Raw genomic sequence first — 19,804 nt, 5'->3', positions numbered from 1 at the left:
AAATGCCTCCTTAAAACTCCACTTTGCCAACATGCCCACAAACAACTTGAGAACAGTTAGAACAGTAGTGTGCTGAGACCAAGCTGGCTAATATGCCCCCATCTGTCCATATCTATTAGTCATGTCTTACACTTCACTTGTAAGCTCTTTGGGGTAGGGATTGTCTTCTTGTTGCAAGTTTGTAGTACCTAACACAATGGGGTTCTGGTCCATGCCTGAGGTTCCTAGGTGCTAGGGTAAAACAACTATGGGAGTGCAAGCTCAGGTCTAATCTGTGTCACACATCTGTCTAGGCTAGGGAGTTCAAAGATTAATCATCACGGAGTCTGAGAATTATTAACTAAGTTCCACTTGCAAAATGCTTATTAATGGGTATGAGCGCATAAGGCACAAAACCCAGCTTGATGCTCAGATCCCAGGGTGAGTTTGCAGGGTTGGCAATTAGGAAAAAAGACAAACAAGTCTCTTTTTAACTTATGAGCAGCGCAAACTGCATTTGGCATCATGGAGAGCAATAGACTAATGCAGTGACATTTTAACAGCAGTTTAATGTAGGATCTGCTCTATCTAATGCCAGTGGTTTACAAGGAGCATTACAGATGTACAAGAGCCTGCCCTGAGGAGCTTACAACCCAAGTTATACAGAGCTCATGAACACCCATTGTCCTTTCTAGTGTGAAAAACAAGAGTCCCTGCCCTGGAGATCTTACTGGCCACAGGAGAGGTGTTAATTACAATTTGGAACTCTGACTAGTTACCCCAGTGGCTAGGGAATTCTTTTCTGGCTATGTGGTTAAAATGGAATGAGTCTAAGGGCTTGGCTACACTGGAGAGTTGCAGCACTGGTGGTGGCTTTACAGCGCTGCAACTCACTCACCATCCACACTTGCAAGGCACATACAGCGCTGTATCTCCCTGGCTACAGCGCTGGCTGTACTCCACCTCAGCCTGGGAAATAACGACTGCAGCGCTGGTGATGCAGCGCTGCTCCGCCAGTGTGGCCACCAAAAGCGCTGTTATTGGCCTCCAGAGGTATCCCAGAATGCCTGTTCAGCCACTCTGCTCATCAGTTCGAACTCTACTGCCCTGGCCTCAGGTGACCCGCCCTTTAAATGCCCCGGGGATATAAAAAATCCCCTTCCTGTTTGCTCAGCCAGGTGTGGAGTGCAATCAGTGAATCTTTCCAGGTGACCATGCCTCCACGCGCCAAACGAGCCCCAGCATGGAGCAATGGCGAGTTGCTGGACCTCATCAGTGTTTGGGGGGAGAAAGCTGTGCAGTCCCAGCTGCGCTCCAGCCATAGGAATTACGATACCTTTGGGCAGGTATCAAGGGCCATGCTGGAAAGGGGCCAAGACCGGGATGCGCTGCAGTGCAGGGTTAAAGTGAAGGAGCTGTGGAGTGCCTATTGCAAAGCCTGCGAGGAAAACCGCCGCTCCAGTGCTGCTCCCACAACCTGCCTTTTTGACAAACAGCTAGATGCGATACTTGGGGGTGACCCCACCGCCAATCCGAGGACCACGATGGACACTTCAGAGCGGGCAGAGGAGGAGGAAACCGAGAATGAGGGTACTGGGGTGGGGGGAGACACCCCAGAGTCCCTGGAGGCATACAGCCAGGAGCTCTTCTCAAGCCAGGAGGAAGGTAGCCAGTCACAGCAGCCGGTACTTGGTGGAGGACAGAGGAGCGGGTTCCCGGTTAGCGGCTTTTATTTTCAGGATGGAAATTTTTCAGGAGAGGAGGGAAGGTTCTGCATGCATGCATGCATTCCTAGATGTGGAATAGCGAGGGGGGGGCCATCGCTGCACACTGGCAAGCTGCATAGGGGCTAGGGTGGAATCCGCATTGCTGTAGAAGACCCTCCCACTCTTCTCAGGTGATCCGCAGCAGCGAGATATCTTCCAGGATCAACTCCTGTGGAAAATGTTGGGAGAGTGTTCAATGTAGGTGCCCCCTGGAGCTGTTAGCTTTCCCTAACCCACAGAAACCCCGAGGACAGTACAGCCCTGAAGCAATCAGTCCCCCTTACTCACCATTTCGGGGCTCCTATGGGTTATGTGCGCTCTCTTTGGTATGGGAAAATTATGCTATTGTGAAGAATGTTACTCCTTCACTGTGTGGGAATAACTGTCTGAGATATAAACAATGCTGCCTCTGTTAAGTGTTGCCTTTCCATAAGCAACCTTGAGTTCTCAGCTGCCCGTGTTATCAACAGCTCAAAGACTCCAAAACCTCCAGAAGAAGCCACAAAAAAGCAAAGACGACCTGCAGTTATGGATCATTCTGCCACAGAGAACCAAAAAGTGCAGGACTGGAGGGAAAGGGAAAGCAGGATCCGCCAGAAAAACACTGGGGCCAGGAAGAAAAGCACAAAGCAGCTGATAAGCACCCTGGCACACCAAGTGACTCTATCCAGGCGCTCATAGTCATGCAGGCAGAGCACTACCGCGCCGCTCCCCGCCTCAAAGCTCTTTCCCTTGTGCCCCAGTGTCAGCTCAAAACCCCCTTCCCCAGCAGCCAGGTTCTTACCACCACCAGCTGCCTCCAACACCTGTACGTTCACCAACCAGCCCTGAGAACTATGACCCTTACCCTCTGCACTCAACCCCCATCACCATGCAGTATAGGCATCCTGAAGTGCTGCAGTCATTGCACAGCACTCCAGACAGGACATATTCAAACCTGTGACTGTACAGTTCCCCACCCCACCCCCCTGCCCTTTTAGGTTCCCAAAATGTCATGTGTCTGTCAATAAAGTTATTTTCTTTTCAATAAATGAATTCTTGGCTTTGAAAACAGTCTTTATTACTGCAGAAAGTGAAAGATACCTTAGCCCAGGAAAGAAACAAGCACTGCAAATCAGCTAAGGAAAAACAGATTCCTACTAACATTATAACCACTGCACTTCACTCCCGTGCAGGGCACCAAACATTACTGTTGGTTTTCAGCCTCAAATTCCTCCCTCAAGGCATCCCTAATCCTTGAAGCCCTGTGCTGGGCCTCTCTAGTAGCCCGTCTCTCTGGCTGTGCAAATTTAGCCGCCAGGCGTTGAACCTTGGAGGTCCATGCCTGACTGAATCTTTCACCCTTCCCTTCACAAATGTTATGGAGGGTACAGCACGCGGATAACCGCGGGGATGCTACTTTCCCCCAAGTCTAGCTTCCCATACAGAGATTGCCAGCACCCCTTTAAACGGCCAAAAGCACACTCCACAGTCATTCGGCACCGGCTCAGCCTATAGTTGAACCGGTCCTTGGTTCCTGTCAAGCTTCCCTGTATACGGTTTCATGAGCCAAGGCATTAACGGGTAAGCGGTGTCTCCAAGGATCACAATGGGCATTTCAACGTCCCCTACTGTGATCTTCCAGTCTGGGAAAAAAGTCTCTGCCTGCAGCTTCCTGAATAGGCCACTGTTCCGAAAGATGCGTGCATCATGCACCTTTCCAGGCCAGCCTGTGTAAATGTCAATGAAACACCCACGGTGATCCACAAGCGCCTGGAGAACCATAGAGATATACCTCTTCCGATTAACATACTCAGATGCTAGGTGGGGTGGTGCCAGAACAGGAATATGCGTCCCATCTATCGCCCCTACACAGTTAGGGAAACCCATTTGTGCAAAGCCATCCACAATGTCCTGCACGTTCCCCAGAGTCATTCCCCAGTTCTTCTTAGCAGGATGCGATTAATGGCCCTGCAAACTTGCATCAACACGATTCCAACGGTCGACTTTCCACTCCAAACTGGTTCCCAACCGATCAGTAGCTATCTGGAGTTGCCAGCTTCCAGATTATTGCAATAGCCACCCGCTTCTCTTCTGTCAGGGCAGCTCTCAATCTCGTGTCCTTGCACTGCAGGGTGGGGGTGAGCTCAGCACACAGTCCCATGAAAGTTGCTTTTCTCATCCGAAAGTTCTGCAGCCACTGCTCATCATCCCAGACTTCCATGACGATATGATCCCACCATTCAGTGCTCGTTTCCCGAGCCCAAAAGCAGCGTTCCACAGTGCTGAGCATTTCTGTGAATGCCAGAAGCAATTTAGTGTCATACGTGTCAGGCGACTTGTTATCATCGTCAGACTCCTCATCACTTTGTATCTTAAGGAATAGCTCAACTGCCAAACGTGATGTGCTGGCAAGACTCGTCAGCATACTCCTCAGCAGTTTGGGCTCCATTTCCCACTGAAATCGCGCTGCACAGAAACCGTTGAGAGAGTCAAGATGGCGTCAAACGTGGACGGAAAAACAGGGATTGCTGGGATGTGAAGCGTTGCATCACAGGGTGTTGGGACAGCAAGAATGACCCGCACCCTCCGCCCACTTCCCACAACCCACGGCGCCAGAATGGGATGAGGTGCTCTGTGGGATAGCTGCCAATAATGCACCACTTCCAACACCGCTGCAAATGTGGCCTTACTGCAGTGCTGGTAGCTGTCAGTGTGGCCACACTCCAGCGCTTTCCCTACACAGCTGTATGAAGACAGCTTTAACTCCCAGCGCTGAACACCTGCAAGTGGAGTCTGGAAGTGGAGTCCAACATAAGTGGTCAGACAGTTGAGATCAGAAACCTCAGGCCTGGGGTTCTGGTTCTTCTCTTTAGGAAGCGAAATGCAATGCACAGCAAGAAAGCACACAGCAGGGCCAACTCTCTCCCTTTTGTTCTATTGGCTACAGTGGAATTACTGCCGATTTACACTAGCATGCATGAGAGGAGAATCAGGAGGTGGGTCAGGAAAAGTTACTCGTCTAAGCTTAATGGCATCTTCTCGGCAGGCCCCAAATTTGCCCACAACAGCGAAGTGTTAAAGCAATCCCTGGATTGCTTTCAGTTGTTAGTGCCAGGGGAGGGATAAGAGACGAGCACAGGCTGTGATGCCCTGCACACACAAGGGGTATGATAGTTAAACACTAAACAATTTTAAGTCTCTTGCAGTGATGAGATGGTAGAAGAGGAAACGGGTTGTGGGGCAGAGTGAAAAGTCTGCAGAAATCTCAGTTTTGAGCTCTGGCATTTGATGTCAGCAAGCTGCATTGGCAAACAATGAGAGACCAGTGAGTGGGGCACATGGATACAACTGGGGTTAATGGGACAGATGGCAGTCAATGCAGAAAAGCATGGGGGTGATTGGGAAGAAGCAGAGGAAAGGGGCCTGTCTTTTATATCCATGGGACATGGGGACAGGAGAGCTTCAGCAGTTACAGTGGGGTCTTCAACATGTCTCCTGGGAAATCTTGTTCTGCAAAGTCAGGCACCTTGTCCGAAATCTGAGACAGACCTGAAAATCTGATCGCTAAATCCAAGTTGTGCTCAAAGAAAGAGCAAAAGTCATTCAGGAGTCACTTTAAGAAAGTTGCGAGGACGTGCGCTTTAGTTCAAACCCAAACACCCAGGAGATGGGAAGGAAATCCAGGGTCCCTTGCCAACACTGGGGGTTCCCACTTCCTCCAGCCCCTCCCTGGCTTTTCAGATTCTCTACCAGCCCCCCATGCAGCTCCAGGGCTGGGGTGCTCATAACAGATATGAAGTCTCATCATTCCAAGGGCCAGCAGGCTTATTTTTAGACTTGGGAATCAAGAAGACAGTGAGCGGATCTCTCTGTTCTGACCGTTGGCAAGGAAGGAGGTTTCAGAAATGCTGCTTCCTATTACCACTTCCCTCAACTTGAGGGCAGAGAGTGGGCCAAGGAACCAATCTGTACGGAGCAGCATCCTAGTCCCACTCTGATTCCTCCACTACACACAGTACTGGCAGCCCTGGGGACTAAAGGCAACACTCCCCAGAGCAAGCAGAGAGAGGTGCAGGCTGATCTCATGTTTAAGGCACTGGCCTGGGACTCTAGAGATCTGGGTTTGATTCCTAGCACTGCCATAAACTTCCTGGATAACCTCAGGAAACTCACTTAAATCTGTTATCTGTAAAAATCCTTCTTTTCTCCCACCTTGTCTGTCTTTTCTGTTCTGATCGTAAGCTCTTCCAGGCAGGCATTCTTCTGTGTAGAAGGGGTAGGCAACCTATGGCACACGTGCCGAAGGCGGCACACAAGCTGATTTTCAGTGGCACTCACACTGCCTGGGTCCTGGCCACCGGTCCAGGGGGCTCTGCATTTTAATTTAATTTTAAATGAAGCTTCTTAAACATTTTGAAAACTTTTATTTACTTTACACACAACAATAGTTTAGTTATATATTAGAGGCTTATAGATAGACCTAAAAAACATTAAAAATGCATTACTGGCACGCGAAACCTAAAATTAGGGTGACTTAATAAAGACTTGGCACAGCACTTCTGAAAGGTTGCCGACCCCTGGTGTACCTGTATAGTGCTCTGCCTAAGAAAGATAGCTAAAGGGTTTAGGTCAGGTTTTATGTGAGGAAAGGTTTAGAAAACCGGGCACAGTTAGTCTCAAGGGCTGTAATAAAAAGCCCCGGGATCAATTGTTCTCCATGTCCGCTGAAGGTAGGACAAGTGCTAATGAGTTTTATTTGCAGCAAGAGAGATTTAGGTTAGATATTATGAAAAATTCTCACTATAGAGATAGTTAAGCTGTGGAATAGGCTTCCAAGGGAGGCTGCAGAATCCCCCCGGTTTGAAGTTTTTAGTAACAGGTTGGACAAACCTGTGAGGGACAGTCCAAGTTTGCTTGGTCCTGTCTCTGTGCAGGATGCTGGACTAGAGGACCTCTTGAGGTCCCTTCCAGCCCTGCATTTCTAAAGGCCTTGCCTACACTGCCACTTACAGTGCTGAAACTTTCTTCCCTTACGGGGGTGAAGCTACAGTGCTGGAAGCTACAGCTACCCAGCCACCTTAAAGCACCGTCGGCTGTGTAGACATGCCCAAAGAGTCCCTGATTGCTGAGAACAAACAGACTCATCTCTCTGCCATACACATTCAACACAGTTTCCCCTGCCCCATCAGCACAGAATGCAGTCAGTGGACCAAATCCTCGGCTTGATTTCAGCTGGCGTAAATCAGCATAGCTCCTTGGAAGGCATAGCTCAATCTCTCCAAAAAAACCAACCCACACTCCACGCTTCTGAGCATGTGCTCCAAGCGAGACGCAGAGAAACATGAAATCATCGCCTGAATTAAGAATTCAGAAAGCTCCTTACCATTTCTGACAGCTGATCCTGCTCAGGCTTCTAGCTGATGCGCTGCTCCCACCAACAAGCAGCACTGACATGAGAAGGGAGGGAGTGGGGAAGACAAAACTTATAGCCACTTGCACCATCACTGCAGTCAGTTTCAGGGGTAGGAAGGGGATGTTGACAGGTTGCCTGCAAGGTCGCCTTCAAGCCTGGGCTATTTGGTACAGAAAGGTCGATCCAGGGGTGGGTTCACCTTCTCTAAGTGGATCTTCCACATGGTAAAAGGTAATTGGATTACAGGAAGGCGCTAAACCATCCACCCTCCTGATGTCAGCTGGAATTTGTTCCTGGAGTAACTGGACTTGCCTTCATTCTGGAAATAAACATGCATTTAGAATAGCACCTATGCAGAGAACAGGGCCTCACTGTGCTCGGTGCTCTGCATATATATAGCGGGAGACAATCCCTGCCTCAAATAGCTTACAATTTAAACAGACCAGACCAGCAAAGGTGTGAGGGAAAATGAGGCAGAGGGAGAAGCAACTCTCCTAAAGTCAGCAGAAAAGTCAGGTGTCCAGAATCTGTGCTGTGTTCTCCTCACTGGCCCACGTGGCCTGTCCACTCCCCATAATCTGCTGCTATCAGTAAAGGACTCTGACGGCAAGGGGCCAAATGGAGTCCCCACTCAGCCCTGTGAAGGGTCCCCAGAGCAACTGCCATCATGCTGGACAGCTAACAGAATTGCCTGCAAGCCTGATTGGACATCTGCAGCCCTATCATCATGATCCCAGCCTTATGCCACATCCATGCGCAGGTCACTCGCATTAAGGGTGGGTCAAGAGTTGATTCCAGGGATCATGGATAGATTATTAGTTTTGACATTGATTAGTGTGTGGAATAAACCCTCCTTAAGGGTTTCCATCTACAAAGTCCTTTACAAATACTAACCAACCCACCCCTGCAATCCAATCCCACCGCCATGGAAGGTAAAGCAGCAGCATCCTCATCATACAGGTGGGGAAATCGAGGCACAGAAGGGTGAAAAGCTGAATCCAAGACACCAGCTACACCACCTTTCCATTCACTCTCTATTGCAGGATTGAAGAGCCTGAAAAATTGGCTGGGAGGAGGATATTGGGATCTACTGGGACCTGGGTTCTCTTCCCAGCTCTGCCACTGATCTGCTGTGAGACTTTGGGCAAGTCACTTCTCCTCTCTGTGCCTCAGTTTCCCCATTTGTAAAACAGAACGCTGACTCCCTACACCCAAGGGTGATGGTAGACAAGAATGAGTTAAGCCTCCCAAGAGCTATGCAATCCTCAGACACAAGGTACTGCAGAAAGCAAAGTATCTAATCCGCTGTTGTCCAGGGGTGACTGTTGCACAATACACCACAGCCATTTGCTCTGTGTGGTACATTGTGCATCTCAAGCCTTTGCCCACTGCAAAGAAAGCCTTGATTTAAGAAAAAACAAATAGAGGGGCAGGTTTATAAGTCTATGGAAACTCTATTATCCCTGCACACTAACGCCAAAAGCAACTAATTAAAATAGCATCAAAGTCAGATTTTTATGAGTTCAGCCTCAGAAAGCCCTTGCAGGGGATGCCAGGGAATGCAGCTGCTGCAGCCATCTGGAACGGAGGGAAAACACTGAGACAGGACCTGCAACTGGGACACTGAACCCTGATCCAAGCACCCCACCTGGGTAAACATCAGAGGCTGCTGCAGAGAGCCTGGGACTAGCCAAGGGTGTTTGGTGAATTACAAAAACAACAAGGAGTCCAGTGGCACCTTAAAGACTACGATTTATTTGGACATAAGCTTTTGTGGGTAAAAAACCCACTTCTTCAGATGCATGCAAACTACAGACTTTGGGTAGGCTAGCAGAGCCCTGGCACCACCCTGTGCCATCTTCAGACGTTCCGATTGATCTCCCCTTTCCCCCCCACCTCCAGCACAACAGTACAGCCCCACTCCTTCTGGGAGACAGTATTACCCTCTCAGTTTTCTTCCCATCCTTGGGGTAAATACCCCTTTTCCCCCCATTCCTGCCCTCGCCAGCTGCCATCTGAACCCCTTTCTCCCATCCCACAGGTCTCTAGCATGTTCACTTTGAACCTCCTATTCCTCCCAGCTTCCAACATGGCACCCATTCTTCCCTGCAGGTCCCCACCACATGCAGTCAACAGCCTCTCTCAGGCCATTCCCAGCTCCTCCCATGCACAATCTGCAATACAAGCACTGATCTAGAAAGCATCAAAACTAAACTGGATTAAAAAACAGACATTTAAAGAAAATCTGGGCATGGGAATAGTTCCCTTTTGAGCCCTTCAAATTGAACCAATTTTGAAATTTCAGGAATTTTTCTGGTTTTTAGACCATCTCTATTCAGGACCTTTGGAATGACATGCTGTGTAACTATCAGACATCCCCACCACCACCTCCAAGGAGACAGATTATCCACTAGGTCTATTAAGGACATCTTCTGTGAAGGAGCATCTCAGCACGTCAGGTACTGGTACCAACAACATCAGTGGCAAACCCTGCTAGGAAGTATAGGAGGGTGAATGGCAAGAAGAGCGATAAAACCAGAGGCGAGGCCGGCTGTTTGTGCCCAAGGCACTGGACTGGAATTGAAGTGAACTGGGTTTAGTTCCCAGCTCTGGCACAGATTCCCAGGGCGAGTCACTTGGGGCATGTCTAATTGCAATTATAAGTGGGATGGCAGCAGGTGTAGACCTACCCAAGTAGCTTTGATCTAGCAGCCCAAGAGCAGTAAAGCAGCAGCAGAGTAGGCTGCACAAGCCAGTCTGGGATTCCGGACAAGCCAATTACTCAGGCAGCTAGCCCATATTGAAGCCTGGGCTACCAGATTTTCATTGGGCCAGAAGTGTCTCTTGCTTATGTGTTTGGGGCCCAGTGCACTGGGTGCTGTGCAATCTCCCTTGGAGCCTCAAGGTACTCCTGTATTAGAAGTATCAGGCTGTGGCGAGGTCTATGGGGAAGGAAATTCTTCCCCCAGTCCAGGAATTCCCAAAGCCAGAGAAGGGTGCATTCATTGTATTTAAATGGCAATTTCTTGTCATTGGTCCTGGGATCTCTGTTCCATTACTTGGAGTTACCTTCGAATTCCCAGCAGGGGAAACTCACCAAGCAGGTACCAATCCCTTGCCACTCTGCTCCCTCCCACGTGGCTTCTCTTGCCTACATATAAAAACAACCTTGAGGGCTTTGTTGATGCAGCAGGTAACAAGTTCGATCAGAACTGCTAGATCCGCCCAGGGCAGAGAATCAGCATAGCTGGGCCACTGTGTTGGTTCTCTTCTGCAACCTGCGAGGAGATTTAGCCCCGGCTTCCTTTATCTGAACCTGCCCCCTGCAGCTAACATTCCTAGAGCTATGTAGGTACATGGAAGAGCGGAGGGCAGCCTTCCCCAGCTGGGAGGAGCAGCATTTGTCCAGACATGCTGCAGTCCTGGCTGGCCCTTCCCAGAGCTGTGTACAAGAGACAGGAGAGTAGAAGGAAGAGAGAACGGGCAGGAAGGACAGATGGGTGCAGAGGAAATCAGACAAAATGGAGCAACAGGGAGTGGAAGAACATCACTGGGCAAGCCTGCTGGGGGATGCCGTTACAAAACAGAAGCTCCCCAGTGCTGCCAAGACCAGCTCAGTAAATGGGATGTAATCATCTCCCCAGTAGCATTCCAGCTATGGAGAGCCTGGGGCTGGAGCATGGATGAGAAAACACTGTTAGGCCCACTTTTGCAACATTAACCAGAGAACTCATGTTGTACTGGGACCTCCCAGACATCTTATTTTGCAGTTGACTGGCGTAAAGAGAAACAGCCTTGTGGACCCCAGGGAAGCAAAAGGAAAATGAGGTCAAAGAAGCTTTGCTCCTCGAAACCTGCCTCCTACTAAAGCAGACACAGGTCTTGTCATGCTCAGGGATAACCCTGAGCCAGCAACTGGTGTCCATGCAACAGTACTGACCCTTAGCGCAGATGATGGCATTCAGGATGTCTTTATGAGTAACAATTTCTGACTAGTCCACTCAGTGCAAACCCTGACACACCCTCATCATCACTTTGGGACCCCAAGACTAGTGCTGCTACACTGATGGCTGAGTTCAGGATATTGCTCACGCAGAAAGGCCCTACCTAGGAGACAGCAGGATTAGATGCAGCCAGCCCATACATCTCCTCTAAACATGTCCCCATTCCAGGTCCCCAGAGAGATGTACAGCACCCCCTTCCCACTGCTCATTCAGATGCAAGGTGAGCAGTGGGAGGAGGAAAAGGCAGACACTGGAGAAACCAAACAGGCCTAGCCCAGGCTATATTTCCCCAGTACTGTTACCACCACGTCAGCCCCACCTGTGACTGCAGCACTGGGGGACATGCAAGCACATATTACGCTAGCAGCTGCTGGTGCACTGGCCACCTGCTCCATGTGGGTTGGATGGCAGAGTTACTACAAGGTACACTACAAGAGTACCATTTTTGGAATCAGGCCCACAAGGGGATAGGGGCTTTGTAGACAAGGACAGACAACAGACCCTACCCCCCGAGTCAAGCTATCCAAAACAGGCAGAGGTGGGTGGGAGGACAAGGCAGGCACAAAGTAGGATGACCAGATGTCCTGATTTTGTAGGGACAGTCCTGCCTACTATCCCCCACCCCATCCCGATTTTTCACATTTGCTACCTGGTCACTCAAGAACAGAGCCATCAGGATGCCTGCAGCTGCTCCTGTGCATAGAGCTAGGCCAACAGAAAATGTGGAGAAGGCTCATCTACTGCAGGCAACCCTTCAGCCTAGGGCCTCTGGGAATTGCACTCCTGGGGAGGAAGAGTAGGAGTGAGCTCCATTCACAGCAGCTGCTCCACCCAGCTTCTTCCTACCTAGAGGACAATAGCACAGTCCCTCCCTGCCTTCTCCTGCACGCTGGCTTCGCTCTCCTCTGCTGCAGCTACAGGAGTCCTTCCTCCACTCACATCTCCCTCTGCCTTTGCTAGTGGGAGCGCTAGTGTAGAACAGGCACTGGAGCTTCAGCCACCTGCTTCATGCCGGTCTCAAGGACCCAGTGATTAACATGCTGCTGGGCGCCAGCGGCCTGTCTGCACTGGGACTCCCAATGCTACCACAAGAATAGCCCTGGTGAGACCTCTGGGTTGCCTGGGACAGACAAGTCCCTGGGCATGCTGACAATAGGCAGATCTGCAGCCAGACACCTGGATTTACAGACTAAGAGAGCAGGGAATTCCCACTTGGAAGGACCCATGTTTAGTCTGGAGTGGGAAGGGGAGATATGTCTGGCTCTCAGTATCACCAAGTAACCCTCGCCCCTTCCTGCTGCCATCAAAGGCCCTTCCCTGATCTCCCTCACCCCCACTCCTTCCCCCAGGAGTGCTCCCAGCAGGGGTATTAGTGCAGATCTAGCCAGACTGGTGCCAATGTCACAACACTGCATCCTCAGCAGGGGCATCACTGGCTGAACAGACTGGACACGGAACTCCCATCTGCCCCGGGGAGAGAGGCAGGGCCTCCAGCTCAGAGCCCAGGGGATGCTCACCCTGCCACTGTTCCATGGATGCAGAAGACTGATCTCCAAAGCGGTCAGTCTGCTGCCTCTCACCACTCCACCCAGAGCGCAGTAGCCTGGCAGGGCATTTCCCCGCTCAGTTCTGGGCAAGTCATGCCAGGAGCATGCCCTGCACAGATGGCAGAAGTCCCCTTCTTCACTGGACACCTTTCATGCCAATCCTGGCACAGCTGGGCTGTTCATTTGCTGAGAATCCAAAAAGAGGGTTCCTCTACCTGCCACAAACCAACACCTCGAAAACATGGTGAGAGGTATCCTATGGTGAACACAGCAAGGGTCAAGGAGCATCACAACCGGTTTCAGGAAAGGCTCTGGGGTTGTCGGACACTCTACAAGAGCTGAGAGGATTCCCTATGCACCGCCTCCAACAAGCCAGCAGAAAGAAAGAAACCCACAATCATCCCCCAAGCCAAGACCCAGAGATGGTGCAGTCCTGCCCCCACCCCCACCCGACACCCAAATTGTCCCTTTCCTGTATCTTACCTTGCAATTCCCTGGGGGAGTCACCCAGCAGCCAGGTCAGAGGTCACAGCAGCACCTCATTGGTGGTTGGCACTGGAAGAGAGTTTCATGCCACTGCTTCTGACTGGGATGTGAGGGCAGCGGGGTTGTCGGCCTCTCTCATTCAATATTTAGGTGCATTTCAGTGCTCAGAGAAGTGAAGGATTGAGGGCACTGATTGGAGCCAGGCAGAGCAGAGGCAGCCTGCAAAATATTGCCACCACACCCAGCTCCTGCCCTGCTCTTCCAGTCCTCCTGCCTGGCTGTGCTGACGGGCTGCCATCCTGACCCTCCACCCCATTCATTTTCCAGCCCTGGGCTGCCCCCAATACTCAGTCGATGCATCTTGAGCCTGACCCAGTCCTCCCACACTGCTGTTCCAACCCCAGGCTCCCCACGCCCCTCAAGCCTGACTTGCAATCCCCCCTACTATTCCAGTCCCAAGCTCTGGTGATCTACCTCAATCCCACACACCCACTGCAATTCCTCTCCAGCACCGATTCTTGACAATCATGGTATACTCTAATGCGGTGTGTTGCATTGCAGACAAAAATCCCATCGACTTTACCAAACTAATGTTGTTTATGATCTAAGCCCCATTCAAGCCCAGGGCCCCAGACACAAGGACAATAACCCATTGTACCAGCTCCCACACCCTTCCCCTTTACTTTCAGTTCTGGTCAGAATTTGCCTCTGCCAAGCAGGGAGGGACCACCCAGATTTCAACCTCCCCCACAGAAGCTCCCTCTAATTCTTTGAGCTGCAGGGAGACCCTCAGCATCACCCTCAACTGAAAAGCAAGGGTTGGGGCAGGTTAGTGAGCCTGTGAACTGAGCACAGGGGGCCTTGCTCCTGCTGCACATTCCTCCCAGCTGTGTTACAAGAAGAACCAATCCACAAAGCATGCAGATTCAAACCAGATGCTCAGTGTGACAGAAGAATGCTCCAAACCTACAGAGCACAGGACCAAGAAGCAAAAAGGGTGCTGGGGCAGAGAGGGGAGAGATAAGAGCCGGAAGAGTACTTATTCTCAGTCATTTGTCTGCCGGCCATGTGGGCTGCAATCCTGCTTTTCCTGCTGCTTTATTTGCTTGTTTTTTTATTTTAATTTGATCTGACGGATGGGAAGAGACAGGAGGGAGGGAGCGATAGAGCCAGGCATAGCATGGAGCAAACTGCGCCCATATAGCGCTGCCAATGCACCACAATCCCATCCTGAAACACATCATGCTAGTCCAGGACCAGCTCATCCACTCACTCACCTGCATTTCTGTCCTGTGCTGCTCCAGCTTGGTTCTCCCAATACACTTGTGACATCCCTGCCTGTTCCAGAGCTGAGTGCTCACACAGCCCTACCAGGGCATCTCAATGCTTGCTGCCATGCAGCACACTTCCCTCCGCCCTCTTCCCCCCACTATTTCAGTCCTGGACTCCCACACAGCCCTGCCAGACAGTGCACCTCAACCCCAACCTGCAGCCCTAGCCCCACAGCTATTTCAGCCCTTCCCCAACAGTGACCAGCAACAGCGCCGATGGTTCCATTCCACATGGGTCAGCATCACCCAGCCGAGAGATCGCGAGAACCTCTTCTCACCGGCGCCTGAAGCCAGACTGCTCAGGATCAGCACTCCAGAGGGGAAAGATGTACACCGCCCATCCCATGCCAGTCTAATGAATCTATCTATCCTGCAGCTGCATGCAGCCAGCCACCCCAGACAAGACATATGGGTGACCCCTCCTGAGCAATAGAGGGACTGGGGGAATCCAGATGGTGATGCTCCCTGTGACCCCAAGGGCAGTGAGACCCACCCAGACACCAAGCAGCAGCAGCAGCTGGAGGGAGGTGTATGATTGCAGCTTTCCCAAGGAGAAGTGTAGTAACAGACGGGAGTCTCCCCGGCTGGAGTTTTCTTCCTTCCCACCTGCCACGAGGCTGGCGGAGAGTCAACCAGGATTGCCTGGGTGCTGCAGGCCAGGGGGGAGGTGCCTTCAATTCCTTGCCCACCCACTCCAGCACAATGGATCAGTGGGGTCAGACTGCAGGGCTTGAACCCAGCCAGCCTAGGGGCCCTGGAGCATCCTGCTGCAAGCATGGGATCCTCTCCATTGAGTGACATAAAAGAGAGGTGTGCCCCCTGAAGCCACCTCTGGCCATGTCCCACCCCGCACCAGGAATAGTTTAGCTCTGCTGCCAGCATAGGCCCCATACTCTCTCCCCATAGTCATTGCTGGTGTCCCCCTGGAATGGAACCCTGCCCATGGCCCCCTATTGGAGATCTGAGGGGAGCAAGGAGGAGGCACCGCACCCTTCTGAAAGGAGAGCTAAGCCAGATCTTGGCACCTGTTGGAAATCAGGCTGAGCCAGTTCGGTGGCCTGAGCTGGCCTGTTCTGCCCCTCATCTCTGTACCCCACAGTGTGCAATTCCTCCTTGGCTTTGGAGGGATGGAGGCAACAGCCTCTCCCTCCACCCATTCCATCCTGTCCTCATGCCTGTCATTATTGCACCCCCAGGAGCCGCTCCCAGCCCCCCAATGTCTCTTGCTAAGATGTGGGGCAACCTGCTGGCTCCTGGCTGAGCCTGCTTCCCCTGACCTGTTTTGTTCCTTAAAAGCATCCCCCATCCCACCTGCTGCACCACAGCATGCCAGGCTGCGACACAGCAGGATCATGTGCAAACAGGGAGGGCAACCCCCACCCCCCACAGTGCCCCCAGTCATCTCTCTGATGAATGAACTCTGCAGTGGCAAAACCAGATGACACCCTCCCTAGCAGCAGGAGAGCCCTGGGAACATGTGCTCCCAGCACAGCATCCCAGCCAGACCACTGTGTCCTGTTGCTTCCCTGGCAAATCCCCCTATAGACTAGACACTGGTGGGTCCCTTAGGGGTAGCAAAATGTTTCTCTGACCCCATACTCCCACACCCCACCCAATTAGCTGGCACTTTCCCCATGTGCCTGGCAGCCCTCCCAGTGGGTGGGGGTTAGGAGAGGCAGGGCAGTGAGCTCCCCCTTTCAGATTAAGCCAGGCTCAATGGTAGGGGTGACAGACCCGGCATTGTGCTCCCAAGGCATTGTGCTCCCAACCAATAAAGCAGCATGTCACTGTGCTAGCGCCGAGGATGATGGACGGACCCCCCCGCCCCCACCCCTTATTTATATACCATAGTGCCCTGAAGCCCCAATCAGGTTCAGGCTTCCAGTGCACACAGCCAGAGACAGCCCTTGCCCCAGGGAACTTGTAGTCTGCTACAGCCAGGCAGGCACCCGCATGCAGGTAAGCAGAATTACACATTGCCTGTTTCACTGTCTAAGCTATGGGTTATTTCATAGGGGCAGGCTCGCTAGCTCCTAACACTCTTCCAGCGCCCAGTTCTCCTTTGAGAAATCTTCCACGCTGGCCTGAAGTTAGCTCCACTACCACCTCCCTGCCCTTTTCAGTAAGAGGCTCTTAGTGCAAGACACATTGGCAGGTAGAAGGAAGGAAGAAAGAAAGAAAAATTGAGGATGAAAAATGCACAAGAAAATACTGCTGCATCAGCTGATCAGATCGGGAGCCAGGGAAAAAGTTCCCCCCAACCTGCCAAAAAACAACTCATCGGGACTAGAGGCTTCTGCCTGATGGGCCCCAGCTCCCCTCCATAAAACTGAAAGTTCCCCTGATCCTAGGTGCTGGGGCTGCTACCACACGCCCTGACTTGAAGTGGTTTGTGGTTTCTATTATATCCAGGGTTTACAGTTGGGTTCAATGGCTCTCAGGCCCCCCTCTATAAAAATTGTCCCAGCCCCCCTGCGTCTGATAAAGACGTCAACCAACCCCGCCAGTAACCAGCCCTGTCACCCTCCTAAGCCTGATTAAACACATACCAGCACAACACTTTCCATTTTTACAAATATTTCCTTCCCCGCTCCCCGGATACCTTCTCCTAGAAGCCCTCCCCCTCCCAGTCAACAGTGCTTCTCTCTCGGTTTTAGAGCGAGCTCCACTTAAGGGAACTCCCTGAATTTTCCACAGCTAATTATAACTTGCAAACTCCCAAGGGCTCCCAGGGGCTGTTTTTGCAAGCATGGCAGGGCGAGTCACCGGCTTGGATTTCCGTGGAGAAAGGAATTTCCTCCCCCACCAAAAAATAAAAAAAAACGAAAAAACTGTTCGTGTTGCTGCAACCAGCGCTTTGAGAGAGCTGAGACAGACACACAACTCTGCTTTCCAGCCTCCCCGGGTGATAGTCTCTCTTCTGCCTCCTTTCGCTCTACGGACAACTAGCACCAGAGCAGACAGAAACAGACACGGAAAATATGTTTGCAACAGTTTTCCATTCTGTGCCTGCTCCTCGGCCAGAGGAAGCCAGGCAGCCACCTTCCCACCCCAAGAGAGAAATCCCAGCCCCTGCCCCTGCGTGGAACAGCAGCTCCGTGCATGGTGGAAGGGGACTGGCAGAGGCTAAAGGCTGCCAGCACAACAAGAAAAACCACTTACTGCGCTCCTGGGAGGCCAGGTTCCTCCAGCCCGAGGATTACCGCCCGCCCCGCTGCTCCAAGTCGGGGCACTTCAGTCTGGCGAAGAGCAGGCTGCGGGCGGGGGCAGCGGCCATGCAACGGCTTTGCACGACTGAATCAATTCATAGGCTGCGGCTGCTCTCGCTGCTTTCCCTCCGCCTCCAGTAATCCAGCCTTCCACGGGCGGGGAAACCCCCCTGGATTTCCATGGACGAGAAGGGGTTAAAAAAAATCCCCAAACTCCTGGATTTGCTTTTCCACCCCCTGCCCTTCCTTTTCCACTCCCCCTCTGCGCTTGATTTTGCTCTTCCCAAAGTTTGGAGGGAAGCAGGAAGCTGGAAAGAGACCAATGTCCTTTAACGCTGAAGGTCTTTAAGAAGAAAACAAAAAAAGCAGCAAGCCCACACCGCTCCCTGCACCGAAGCTAATCAGCAGATGGGGGGGAGGCTTGGGTTTGGTTTTTCTCTTCTCCCCGTTTTCAGAGCCAGCCCTTTGCAAACTGAGCGAGCCCTGCACGAGCAGCGCTCTCTTAAGAAAATGCTTGTCATGGCAACGCTGCTGCCTAGCCCAGCCAGCCTCACCCCATCCCAGAGAGGAGGAGGAAGTCTCTTAAGGTGGCTTCACAAGACACAGCCCCAGCCCCGCTGTTGCGGGTTCTCGGCTTTGCTTTTTTAAGGGGGAGAGGCAAAAGGCAGATCTTCCTTCTCCGAGAGTCCCCCCACCCACCCCTTTAATAAATCCATGTGTGCTTCTGAGCAGGAAACCGGTGGGGAGATCAGTGCTGGGGGAGGGTTGTGGGGTTTATGGTAGGGCTGGGTGTTGCAGAAAGCTTTCTTAATCTTTAAGGGGGGGACACGCTACACTGCTCCTTTCTTCCCTGCCATCTCTTGCCAGGCCTCCTATCTTTACAAACTTAGTAAAAGCAGGAGAAAAATGCATGCACCCTGTCAGTTTACTGAAAAACATTAAAAAGACATTTCTACCTAATTTTCCCTGGGTTAGTAAATATTCCATTATGAATCATGGTAGAGGGCCCCTGCCCAGGGCTTCACCCATGTGGATTAGATATCAGGATTAGGGCCTGGAGTAGTAAAATGGGAAGAAATTAAGCATCTGGATCCCAGAGCCTGCCATGACATTAGTGCAGGGGAGCTTTGCCTGTGCAGAGGTCATTGCAAGATAGGGGCAATCATTTGTTATTGGTGATGGTTTGGGTTGTGTTTTCACTCAGGTTGGACAGTGAAAAGTAGGCTGATCAGTTTCACTTTTTTCGAGTCGGTTTCACTCTTGAGATTTCATGCCCCAGCCAAAAAATTGAGTTGCAAACAGTACGAGACAAGTAGTCCAAAATGTATATACCAAATCCTCCTGCTTCCTAATTATGGAGATGATCCTGTTGATCTGAAGACTGCTCCATGCAAAATAATAAATTCGTACCAGAGAATAGCCAATGTGACGCCAATTTTTAAAAGAGGCTCCAAAGGCAATCTTGGAAGTTACAGGCTGGAAAATCTAACTTCAGTACTAGGCAAATTGGTTCAAACTATAGTCCAGAACAGAATTATCAGACATAGATGAACACAATATGTTGGGGAAGAGTGAACATGGCTTTTGTAAAGGGAAATCATGCCTCACCAATCTATTACCATTCTCTGAGAGTGTCAAGCAGCACATGGATAAGTGTGATCTAGTTGATAGTGCACTTGGACTTTCAGAAAGTCTTTAACAAGATTCCACACTAATAGCACTTAAGCTAACTAAGCAGTCATGGGATAAGAGGAAAGCTCCTCTCATAGGTAAATAACTGGTTAAAAAATAGGAAATAATAGGAATAAATGGTCAGTTTTCACAATGGAGAGAGGTAAACAACAGGGTCCCCCAGACCCCATGTTGTTCCACATTCATTATGAATGTGGAACAGGGGAAAAACAATAAAGTGGCAAAGTTTGCAGAGGATACAAAATAATTCAAGACTTCTAAAGGGATCTCACAAAAGAGTGACAAAACAGATTAAATATAATGTTGATAAGATCAAAGTAGCGTACACTGGAAAACATAATTCCAACTGAACATACAAAATGATGGGTTCTAAACTAGCTGTTCCCATTCTTTAA

General features: G+C 51.0%; 1 protein-coding gene across 1 annotated transcript in view; it reads right to left on the bottom strand.

Moving 5' to 3' along the window:
• Positions 1 to 18,265, bottom strand: part of ATP2B4 (ATPase plasma membrane Ca2+ transporting 4) — a 107,905-nt gene extending 89,640 nt beyond the window's left edge. Inside the window, 1 exon segment of the mRNA XM_030561479.1 lies at positions 17,671 to 18,265. The gene's annotated coding sequence lies outside the window, so the exon portion shown is untranslated.
• Positions 18,266 to 19,804: the final 1,539 nt, after the last annotated feature.

This window comes from Gopherus evgoodei, chromosome 4, assembly GCF_007399415.2.
Source record: "Gopherus evgoodei ecotype Sinaloan lineage chromosome 4, rGopEvg1_v1.p, whole genome shotgun sequence".
Taxonomy (NCBI): domain Eukaryota; kingdom Metazoa; phylum Chordata; order Testudines; family Testudinidae; genus Gopherus; species Gopherus evgoodei.
The sequence above is the reverse complement of the archived record's forward strand: the minus strand, read 5'-3'. Positions and strand labels throughout refer to the sequence as shown.